Source organism: Hemitrygon akajei, chromosome 27, assembly GCF_048418815.1.
Source record: "Hemitrygon akajei chromosome 27, sHemAka1.3, whole genome shotgun sequence".
NCBI lineage: Eukaryota > Metazoa > Chordata > Chondrichthyes > Myliobatiformes > Dasyatidae > Hemitrygon > Hemitrygon akajei.
In genome coordinates this window covers 37,755,279-37,767,715 of record NC_133150.1, presented here as the reverse complement: position 1 = coordinate 37,767,715, position 12,437 = coordinate 37,755,279, and the positions used below count along the sequence as shown (strand labels likewise).

General features: G+C 42.8%; 1 protein-coding gene across 17 annotated transcripts in view; it reads right to left on the bottom strand.

Annotated features, from left to right (window-relative positions):
- Nucleotides 1-12,437, bottom strand: part of plekha6 (pleckstrin homology domain containing, family A member 6) — a 338,544-nt gene that overhangs the window by 169,523 nt on the left and 156,584 nt on the right. The window contains exon 1 of one of the 17 annotated variants that reach the window (XM_073030679.1): nt 10,385-10,671. The exons of the other annotated variants lie outside the window; for them this stretch is intronic. The gene's annotated coding sequence lies outside the window, so the exon portion shown is untranslated. Of the gene's footprint in view, nt 1-10,384; nt 10,672-12,437 lie in introns of those variants that run through there. 17 annotated transcript variants of the gene reach the window in all.

Genomic DNA, 12,437 nt, shown 5'->3' with positions numbered 1-12,437 from the left:
CATGTTAATGAACTTTCAAAAGAATCACTCCAGTTGAAAGTTCCAATCTACTGATCTTAAAGGTCCAATGGCTGAGTATATTTTAGCCTTCCCTATTTCCTCTGCCTCCCTGTGAGGCCGCAGTGCCACGTTCTAAAAGATACACCATCAAAAGGTACAAAGTTACAGGATTATACCTTATGTTAATTGAACAAAAGCCATTTCATTTTATAGAGATATCACATGACATTGGGGAAAAAAATTTATGTACGGGGTGATTGATAAGTTCGTGGCCTAAGGTACAAGGAGTCAATTTTAGAAAACCTAGCACATTTATTTTTCAACATAGTCCCCTTCTACATTTACACACCTAGTCCAGCAATCGTGGAGCATATGGATCTTGGACCTCCAGAAAGTGTCCACAGCAGGGGTGATTGATAAGATCATGGCCTAAGGTAGAAGGAGATGGGTTATACAGCTCTCGTTACATGCACATGCAGTTCAACTCTTTGAGTGACTATGCAGAAAGTTTGAAGTTAATAACTCATCGGGGTGATTGATAAGTTCGTAGTCTAAGGTAGAAGGAGATGAGTTATTAACTTCAAACTTTCTGCATAATCACTAAGAGTTGAACTGCATGTGCATGTAACGAGAGCTGTATAACTCATCTCCTTCTACCTTAGAAACATAGAAAATAGGTGCAGGAGTAGGCCATTCGGCCCTTCAAGCCTGCACCACCATTCAGTATGATCATGGCTGATCATCCAACTCAGAACCCTGTACCTGCGTTCTCTCCATACCCCCGATCCCTTTAGCCACAAGGGCCATATCTAACTTCCTCTTAAATATAGCCAATGAACTGGCCTCAACTGTTTCCTGTGGCAGAGAATTCCACAGATTCACCACTCTCTGTGTGAAGAAGTTTTTCCTCATCTCGGTCCTAAAAGGCTTCTCCTTACTGTGACCCCTCATTCTGGACGTCCCCAACATCGGAAACAATCTTCCTGCATCTAGCCTGTCCAATCCCTTTAGAATTTTATACATTTCAATAAGATCCCCCCTCAATCTTCTAAATTCCAGCGAGTATAAGCCTAGTCGATCCAGTCTTTCTTCATATGAAAGTCCTGCCATCCCAGGAATCAATCTGGTGAACCTTCTCTGTACTCCCTCTATGGCAAGAATGTCTTTCCTCAGATTAGGGGGACCAAAACTGCACACAATATTCTAGGTGCGGTCGCACCAAGGCCTTGTACAACTGCAATAGAACCTCCATGCTCCTGTACTCAAATCCTTTTGCTATGAATGCCAACATACCATTTGCCTTTTTCACAACCTGCTGTACCTGCATGCCCACCTTCAATGACTGGTGTACAATGACACCCAGGTCTCGTTGCATCTCCCCTTTTCCTAATCGGCCACCGTTCAGATAATAATCTGTTTTCCTGTTCTTGCAACCAAAGTGGATAACCTCACATTTATCCACATTAAATTGCATCTGCCATGAATTTGCCCACTCACCTAACCTATCCAAGTCACCCTGCATCCTCTTAACAGCTAACACCGCCGTCCAGCTTCGTGTCATCCGCAAACTTGGAGATGCTGCATTTAATTCCCTTGTCTAAATCATTAATATATATTGTAAACAACTGAGGTCCCTAGTCACTGCCTGCCATTCTGAAAAGGTCCCGTTTACTCCCACTCTTTGCTTCCTGTCTGCCAACCAATTCTCTATCCACATCAATATCATACCCCCAATACCATGTGCTTTAAGTTTGCACACTAATCTCCTGTGTGGGACCTTGTCAAAAGCTTTTTGAAAATCTAAATATACCACATCCACTGGCTCTCCCCTATCCACTCTACTAGTTACATCTTCAAAAAATTCTATAAGATTCGTCAGACATTATTCTTTCTTTCACAAATCCATGCTGACTTTGTCCAATGATTTCACCTCTTTCCAAATGTGCTGTTATCACATCTTTGATAACCGACTCTAGCATTTTCCCCACCACCGATGTCAGACTAACCGGTCTGTAATTCCCCAGTTTCTCTCTCCCTCCTTTTTTAAAAAGTGGGGTTACATTAGCCACCCTCCAATCCTCAGGAACTAATCCAGAATCTAAGGAGTTTTGAAAAATTATCACTAATGCATCCACTATTTCTTGGGCTACTTCCTTAAGCACTCTGGGATGCAGACCATCTGGCCCTGGGGATTTATCTGCCTTTAATCCCTTCAATTTACCTAACACCACTTCCCTACTAACATGTATTTCCCTCAGTTCCTCCATCTCACTAGACCCTCAGTCCCTTACTATTTCCGGAAGATTATTTATGTCCTCCTTAGTGAAGACAGAACCAAAGTAGTTATTCAATTCATCTGCCATGTCTTTGTTCCCCATGATCAATTCACCTGTTTCTGACTGTAAAGGACCTACATTTGTCTTGACCAATCTTTTTCTTTTCACGTATCTATAAAAGCTTTAACAGTCAGTTTTTATGTTCCCTGCCAGCTTTCTCTCATAATCTTTTTCCCCTTTCCTAATTAAGCCCTTTGTCCTCCTCTGCTGGTCTCTGAATTTCTCCCAGTCCTCAGGTGTGCCGCTTTTTTTTGCTAATTTATATGTTTCTTCTTTGGACTTGATACTGTCCCTAATTTCCCTTGTCAGCCACGGGTGCACTACCTTCCCTGGTTTATTCTCTTGCCAAACTGGGATGAACAATTGTTGTAGTTCATCCATGCGATCTTTAAATGTTTGCCATTGCATATCCACCGTCAACCCTTTAAGTATCATTTGCCAGTCTATCTTAGCTAATTCACGTCTCATACCTTCAAAGTTACCCTTCTTTAAGTTCAGAACCTTTGTTTCTGAATTAACTATGTCACTCTCCATCTTAATGAAGAATTCCACCATATTATGGTCACTCTTACCCAAGGGGCCTCGCACGACAAGATTGCTAACTAACCCTTCCTCATTGCTCAATACCCAATCTAGAATGGCCTGCTCTCTAGTTGGTTCCTCGACATGTTGGTTCAGAAACCCATCCCGCATACATTCCAAGAAATCCTCTTCCTCAGCACTCTTACCAATTTGGTTCACCCAATCTATATGTAGATTGAAGTCACCCATTATAACTACTGTTCCTTTATTGCACGCATTTCTAATTTCCTGTTTAATGCCATCCCTAACCTCACTACTACTGTTAGGTGGCCTGTACACAACTCCCACCAGCGTTTTCTGCCCCTTTGTGTTATGCAGCTCTACCCACATCGATTCCACATCCTCCAGGCTAATGTCCTTCCTTTCTATTGCGTTAATTTCCTCTCTAACCAGCAATGCTACCCCACCTCCTTTTCTTTCCTGTCTATCCCTCCTGAATATTGAATATCCCTGGATGTTGATCTCCCATCCTTGGTCACCCTGGAGCCATGTCTCTGTGATCCCAACTATATCATATTCATTAATAACTATCTGCACATTCGATCTCAGGCCATGAACTTATCAATCACCCATCTGTGGACACTTTCTGGAAGTCCAAGATCCATATGCTTCACGACCACTGGACTAAGTGTGTACTATGGAGGGGACTATGTTGAAAAATAATGTGCTAGGTTTTCTAAAATTGACTCCTTCTACTTAGGTCACGAACTTATCAGTCACCCCTCGTACATACAAAAGGTGTCTTACTTTAAGCAGTGCAGTTCATATCAGGGGAAACCTCATTCGATAACTGTATGACAGCGGATAATACTCTTAAATTCTTCTAAGACAGGGTAGTGTACTCTAAAAGGAGTCTGTAAGACCAGTTGGCCATATTGGAAGCTCTGCTGTGGGAAAAGACTTCCAAGTGGACATAGAAAAAGTTCAAAGTTGTGCTGAGAAAACTGAGATCACCCCCACTGACTCCTAGAGTCTTAGAGTTATACAGTATAGAAACAGGCCCATTGGCCCTACTCATCTATGCTGACTGTGTTGCCAGTGAGTCCCATCTGCCTGCATTTGACCCATGGTAATCCACAACATTGTTACCCATGTATTTATCTAAATGGCTTTAAAGATTGTTAATGTGTCTGCCTCAACCACTATTTCTGACAGTTCATTACAAATACATACTGCCCTTTGCGTGAAGAAGCTGCCTCTGATGTCCCTTTTAAATTTCCCGGAAACCTTTGGCTTTCAACTTCTCAAAGTCAAGAAGGCGCACTCAGAATGGTTTTGTGCACATCAGGAGCAGACAGAATCCATATGCAAGCGGCAGAGGGAGCACACCATCTCACAAACAAGCCATTCAGCCTGCCCCATCAATCACCATCTGCCCTTTCTGTAGAGGGGTCTGTTGTTCCCTCAGTGGACTCTTCAGTACCCTTTGGACCAGAGAGGGGGCAGGTCATCCTCGATCCAGAGGGACCGTGTAAGGAGAAGATTTGAGATATACTGTCAAAACCTGGGTGTTGGATGAGCACAATATACATTTCACAACCACAGGATGCCTGAAAGTTCTTTACGGCAATGAACCCCTTCGATAATGAAGACATTGTTGTCATGCAGGAAACTCAACTGAACCATCTCCCATTCCTGTACCAACAGAGTCCACCTGAGAATAATATTAAAATTGACCATACCGCACAACCGACTGAAATGACCAAGCACTATTAATTTGCAAACTTATAGATCTTTCCTTTTTCAAGCTTCAATGGACACATGCGGAAAATGCCATTTGCTGTTCTGTGTATCCATTACTATGGATCAAGAAAAGATGGTGCTAAACTAACCATCCTTACCCGGGTAACCAGGTTGGTGTACCCAACCAGTATGTAAGTGTTTTATCATAAAATACAACAGGTTCGCCCCAAACCAAATCAGTACATGCTGTCGGATCCAATTGCGATTTGGTCAGGGAAGAGGACTCTATCTTCTACATCAACAATAAAATCTGGAAGTGTGACAGAATGTTCTATAGTTATTGGTATAAATTTATAATAAAATCAACTCAGGAAGCTTGACAAGACAATCACCCAACACATTCACTTGTTCCACCACTAGGAAGCTTAACAATACCAACACCCAACACAATAAATGCTCCACCACTCAGGAAGCTTGACAACACCACCACCCAACCCACTGACCGGCTCCACCGCTGTTGTACCATAGCAACATCTACAAAAAGGACTGTATTTGATCTGAATCAGCCCAAGTTGATTCAGGTTGTATAATGTATACATACTTTGATAATAAATGTACTTTGAAGTCTCTATCACCTAGTTCAAATAAGTCAGTTACAGAACAACATGGTTTGGGACAAACTTTGCCTTAGTCTGAGGACTTTCTCACTCTCAGGGACTATATCTCCACCTCCTCCGCTCCCCAGCACCACGTCCCACAATATCACAATGCAGCTTGCTGGCAAGATCACCAATCACTACTCAGTCCCAGTTGCCCTTGACAGCCAGGGCCACCTTCTCAAATATGCTTGGCTGCCACATTGGAGGAAGTTACTTAGAAAGGACAAACTGTTACAGGGACTGGAGGACTTTAGTTATAAGGGGAGGCTGGGGCTTCTTTCACTGGAGTCTAGGGGTCTGGGACAATCTTTCAGAGGTATAGACATTCATACGAAGCATAGATAAGGTGGAAGGTCAGTCTTTTTCCCAGGATAAGGGGAGTCTAAAACTAGAGGGCATAGGTTTTAAGTGAGAGGGGAACACTCCCAGAAGGTAGTGGAACAAACAACCAGGGAAAAAGGTAGAGATGGGTACAATTACCTTTAAAGGGCAGTTGGACAGATATTTAGCTCAGAAAGGTTGAGAGGAATATGGGTCAAAAGCTACAAACGAGACTGAGCTCAGTTAGGGAACTTGATCAGCGTAGACAAGTTGGGATGAACAGCCTATATTTGTGCTTCATATCTCTGTATCATATAGCAGCTTTCTAAATCCTGGCTCACCCCAACCATCAAAGAGTGAAAATCAAAACCAAAGGCAGATGCTGGAAATCTGAAATGAAAACAGAACATGTTGGAAGTACTCAGCAAGAGAAACAGAGTTAACATTTCAGGTGAGTCCTAGCAAAGCACCTTTGTCCCAAAGTAGACATTAGCCCTCTTTCTCTTCATAGAGATGTGACCTGACTTGCTAAGTAGCTTCTCCATTTTCTTATTTTACAGCCAGCAAAGAGTCATTTCCACTTGTGTCAGTGTTGCGTAGCAGGAAACATTCAAAATCCCAAAAAGAGCAAAACAATAAAGCCCAGGTAATCTGCTTCAGAGAGGGTTGGTGGACCAACATCAAGCAGCAAGGTGTGGATAGTAACTCCCCACCTCTCCTTAAAAATGTTATGCATCTACCTGACAGAATGGAGGATGCTTCAACCTCTCTCCTCCTGGCCACACTCCCTACATGCTGCTTTGGTCTTTGTGCCCAGTGCTTCTTTGTGAGGTCAACAGGCCACTTCATTTACACATCTGACAGTAGAGCCCTGAAAACAAGATCTCTCTTCTGGTATCCAAACATGGGATGAGATTACTAGGCCGACAAAAGAAAAGATGCAAGGATGTGTTTAAAGCCTCCAAGCTAACAGGCAACACCCTCACGACTCTTGGGAATCTCTGGTTAGATAGATAGATAGATAGATAGATACTTTATTCATCCCCATGGGGAAATTCAACATTTTTTCCAATGTCCCATACACTTATTGTAGCAAAACTAATTACATACAATACTTAACTCAGTATAAATATGATATGCATCTAAAATCACCCTCTCAAAAAGCATTAATAAATAGCTTTTAAAAAGTTCTTAAATAGTTTACTAAAATACATTGAATGGTAACTTAAGCTCAGTCCTAACCCCAGCACTTTAACATATCTTACCCCTGGCGGTTGAATTATAAAGCCGAATGGCATTGGGGAGTAATGATCTCTTCATCCTGTCTGTAGGAGTTTTATATGCAGGAAAGTTCAGGGTGGAATTGAGAACCTCAATGTTATGTTTTGTAACTCCAAAACAGAAAACTAATTGAACAAAAAGTATGGGGAGGCCCGGAGGTAATGTGTGTCTACTTTCGTTTTTACTTTAGTGAGATGCGCACACATGATGTGGTGGCATAATGACGTATGCCATTCACATACTTTTACATATAACCTGTAATGAATTACTTAAAGATCAAAGAATGTTTAATCAAATAATATTTACAATATAACTCAAATATTACTGAAATATTAAATAAACAACATCTCTTCCTGCTTAGCTATAAACTCCTAGTGAGTATAGAATGCATCTCTATTGTACATACACACACAAAAAGTGTGGGTTCTTTCTGGTTCTCCTTTGGTTTTCTTTGCCATAATAGGGAGACTGCCGATTTGCATTATGGAGAACACACCAAGAAGAGACCACTTTTGTAAATTTTTCAGGTATTTCTTTTTTCAAGGGTAAATGGAACAATCCATCAGCATTTCCATGATTATTCATCCTCTTGAATTCCATCTTTTAATTCTGCCCCCCAAGAAACAGAGCCCATCTCTGCATTCTTGCTGCTGTTGTTACTGGAACAGGCTACTGCGGATTGAAAATGGACACGAGTGATTGATGAACAGTAACGAGGGTAAACTCTCTCCCATACAAGTACTGGTTAAAACGCTTTACACCCCAAATCAAGACTCCATAAGAGACAAAGGAGCAGAAATCAGCCATTCGGCCCATTGATTCTGGTCTCCCATTTTATCATGAGCTGATCCATTCTCCCATTTAGTCCCACTCCCCCACCTTCTCACCATAAACTTTGATGTCCTGGCTACTCAGATACCTATCAATCTCTGCCTTAAATACACCCAATAACTTGACCTCCACTGCCGCCCGTGGCAACAAATTCCACAGATTCACCACCCTCTGGCTAAAGAAACTTCTTCACATCTCTGTTCTGAATGGGGGCCCTTCAATCCTTAAGTCATGCCCTCTCGTACTAGACTCCCCCACCATGGGAAACAACTTTGCCACATCCACTCTGTCCATGCCTTTCAACATTCAAAAAATGTTCCTATGAGGTCCCCCCTCATTCTTCTAAACTCCAAGGAGTACAGTCCAATTCTTCTAAACTCCAAGGAGTACAGTCCAATTCTTCTAAACTCCAAGAAGTACAGTCCAAAGGCCTCACTGTCAATCTCTGCGTAACTTTTCTCTGCAGCAGTAAAGGAACGAAATGCAAAGGCATAGGGGTGTTCACTTCCATGAATAATGACATGAAACATGACTAGACCTATAGCATAAGGCGAAGCGTCACAGGCAGGCTTCACTGAGCAACGTGGATCATAATATGTGAGTACATTGTATGAGATCACCATTTCCTTTACCTTTTTGAAAGCCACCTCACACCACTTTGTCCATTGTCATTTCTTCCCAGTCTGTAATAATTAGTTCAAAGAGTGGAGCACAGTAGCCAAACAGTAGTTTGGCAGGAACTTGTTATAGTAATTGACAAGTCCCAAAAAGGACCACAACTGTAACACATCCTTTGGTCTTGGGACATCCACCACTGTTTGAATTTTCTCAGCACACTTGTGTAATCCTTGTGTGTCAATGGTATGACCATAGTAAGTTATGCTTGGTTTCAAGGTTCCACTTACGAAACCAGTCAACAATGGTTTCAGTTCTAAGTGTTCCTGCATTACTTTCATGATATCAGCAAAGCTTATTTTGGCTGGTTTGGTTGGAGCAGTCAAGCTTCTAAGCAAACTGTGTGCTCTTCCACTCAATGCACTCAGCAAAACTGGTGCTTACTTCTCATTGGTTATTCATTTGCTTCAAAATACAGCTCAATTCGCTCAGTGTATAATATCCAGTAATGCGCTATGCAATCCAACGCGTCTATTTTTCTAATGTAGCCATCCACTCCTGCTCTTTTTTATATATATGATTATTATTAGTCAGTCATCACTGTTTATCAACCCATGAATTTGTCTGTTTTCTGCCTTTTTTTTTACTCGACTGTCTCCTCTGCTTGCAAAGAAAGCAGCTGTGCTTTTTAAAAAAACTTGAACATCTCACTGTACTTTTTATTTAACTCAGACGTCTCACTGCCTTTCAACAGGTAGGTGGTCTTCTTAGGTTCACTTCAAAGACACCTCGTCGCCACTGTTATGTATGGTATCACCAAAACAAAAAGCCAATTGAAAGAAAAACATGGGGAGACCAGAAGATAATAGATGTCTACTTTCGTTTTTACTTTAGCAAGACAAACTGGTAGAAGCTGATACAATAGGGACTCTTAGGACATGGTGGCATAACGACGTATGCCATTCACATACTTTTACATATAATATGTATTTAATTATGTAAACAAAGAATGCTTAATCAAACAATATATTTACAATATTACTCCAAAATTACAGAAATATTAAATAAACACTCAAATCAAAACCCTGATTTAACAACAGAAGCAGTCCACCACCTCACACTCAGAAGCAGAACAATGAATGCTGGTGTCTATTTCAATGGCGTTGAGTCTAAATTCATTCATGTGAACATTACCAATTTACACACCCACCCACCCAATCTAGTACCTCTTGCCCCATCTATGGAAGACTTTGCTGTTCCTCATCAGCCACCTTTGAACCCACAGGAGTGGAAGCAAATCAGAAACATAACAGATTCTTCAGATGCCGGCAATATTGAGCAACACATACATGACCAGGGCCTCCGCATATCAAACATATCTCAGCATTTCAAACGAATCTCAGGGTTGTTTGTGGTGACATATATGCACATTGATAATAAATTTGAACTTTGAAGCATGGCAGGCAGCAATAATGGAAGGGAATAAACAGTAAACGTTTCAGGCTGGGACCCTTCATCAGTAGTGGAAGCAAATCATGGTTGATGGGGGGGGGGGGGGAATTCACCAAGAAAAAGGCTGGGGCTTGAACTCACGACTCCGTGACTGCTAAAGGTTTGTCCACAGCAAGATATCTTTACTTTCAATACAACAAAAAAGATGAGCAAATAAACTTCTGCCCTTTTATAAAAGGGAAGTCAAATGAAATCGACAAGAAGGGAGAAGTTATTGTTTCGCGAGAGGAAGGTTTCAGGTCACAGAAGAGAGAAATGTCACTCCTCCAGAGGAATGAAGCGTTCGGCAGAGAGAGCTGTCAGGACACCCGGCCGCCATAGGAACCTGCCCGGCCAGGTGTACACTGACATCATTAGGGTGATCCTATTACCGGCATCTCCTCCTCACCACAACACCTTCTAGATGTAGCTTTGAGCAGACTTACAAAATCCCTACAGACTTCCCTGTTTAGTCTTTGAAGATGTCAGACACACACACACCTGCTGCTGTCTCTGAGTTTGGCAACCTTCTAACAAAGAGGGAGGAACACCATTGAATAAATGGTAAAATATGACACACCATACCTTGTCGGTTTCTGTGGTCTCCGGGGTTGACCCCACTCTAACAACGGCAATCCATTATGGCTTGTAGTATAACCAATTCCAGTTGTTCAGGATCACGCCCGTAAGATTCTGGCCAGCGTCTGTGGAACCAGCAACTCCGGAGAAGCTGACATGCGAGCTCTGCGTGTGTGTGTGTGGGGAGTGTGTCTCTGTCTGTGTGTGTGTGTGTGTGTGTGTGTGAGAGAGAGAGAGGCTTCTCTGAAATTCGACACCTCAAGGACTTGCTTACACGCCCAATGCAGCGGCTTCTGCTCGGAGTCCGAGCGGGGGAAGGAACAGATAGCGCAGCGGGCAGCAGTCGTCGCTGCTCGCAATTAAAGGGTTCTTGTGCTCAAGCGTGACGCAGAGACGGCTCGGCAGGTGAGCGCCAGTGAAAACAGAATGTCATTTAGCCCGGGGGGAAATGCAAGATGGGCAAAACAATCATCCACGCCCCATCACGGTATAGCCCCTTTCTCCACACCCCCATACTCATCCCATAGTCTTCCCACACATCCTCCCACCCATTCTCTCCCCGTTTACCCATCCCAGCCTACCCACTCACCAGACACTCTTCCCAAGCATCTCCTCTCCACTTACCCAATCCCTCCCCATGCACCCTACACACCATCTTCTCCCCACACACCCTCCCAATCATCCTCTCCCCACACATCCATCTCACTACTTTCTCCCCATGCACTCATCCAGCAATTCTCTCTCCACATACTCACCTGACACCCCTCTCTTCCTGAGCATCCACTGTACCTCACCCAAGCCCTATCCACGCACCTAACCCACCCACATCTGCTCGCCACATACCCCCGCATCCTGACCTCTTCCCCACACATCTGTCCCACCCCACCCACTCACCCTGCCCAGCCCATCTCCACAGATCATCTCACCCCCCCAACCCTCTGCCCACGTACCCTGTCCCACCTTGGCGTCTCCACACTTGCCCACAAAACCCCGCCCCACCCACTTTCCCCACGTATCCACCCCAGCTCAGCTTCGCACTCTGAGACTTCAAACAACACGTATTTCTACCGCCTTTCACAAGATTATCAGACATCTGACACCAAGCCACACAGGGAGATATTAGGTAATTGACTCTCTCTCTACAGATGTTGCCTGACTAGCTTAGTGCTTGCAACAGTCTCTCTTTTATTTTAGTTTCCCAGCATCCAGCATATTATTCTTTTGAAATATTAGAACAAGCGACCCAGTGCTTGGCCTGCGATAGATTGTGAGTAGGATTAACCGCCCTTCAAAACTGCTCAGAACCCCCAGGAAGACTCATCATCTGCACAGTTTCTTGTTGTGAGCGAGGGAGCTGCCATACTGTTGCTCTATGAACTTACTTGTAATTACCAGTCATTCGATTCAGGTTTGTTGATTAGAAAAGAATCACTACCATTGGGCAGGAGGTAGAGAAGGCTTAGGTCTCACCCCTCCAGGTTCAGGAACAGTTTTTACTGTACTAACATTAGATTTCTGAACCATTGTGGATAACTTCACTCAACACAATTCTGAACTGATTGTACAACATACGGGCTTACTTTCAAGGATTCTTTACAACTTTATGTTCTCAGTATTTTTTTATTTACACAATTTTGTCTTCTTTTGCAGACTTTATGTATAGTTTTTCATAAATTCTATTGTATTTTATTTTCCTATAAATACCTGCAAATAAATACAAACGTTTGTAAATCTTAATGTGGTACATGGTAGCAGATACATAATTTGATCATGATTTTTACTTTGACTTTGACCCAATCAGATATCCCTCTAAATCAAGGGTAGCCAACCTTTTTTATGCCATGGACCCAAACTGAGGGGTCCATGGACCCCAGGTTTAGAAGCCCTTCTCTAAACCATTTCTACCTATGTACCTGTCAAAATGTCTTTTCAACTTTGTAATTGCGTCCACCTCTAACAGTTCTTCTGGCAGTTTATTCTATGCACACACCACCCTCCATGTGAAAAATCAGGTCAGCTTTAAAACTTTCCCCTCTCACCTAACGCCTGTGTCCTCTGG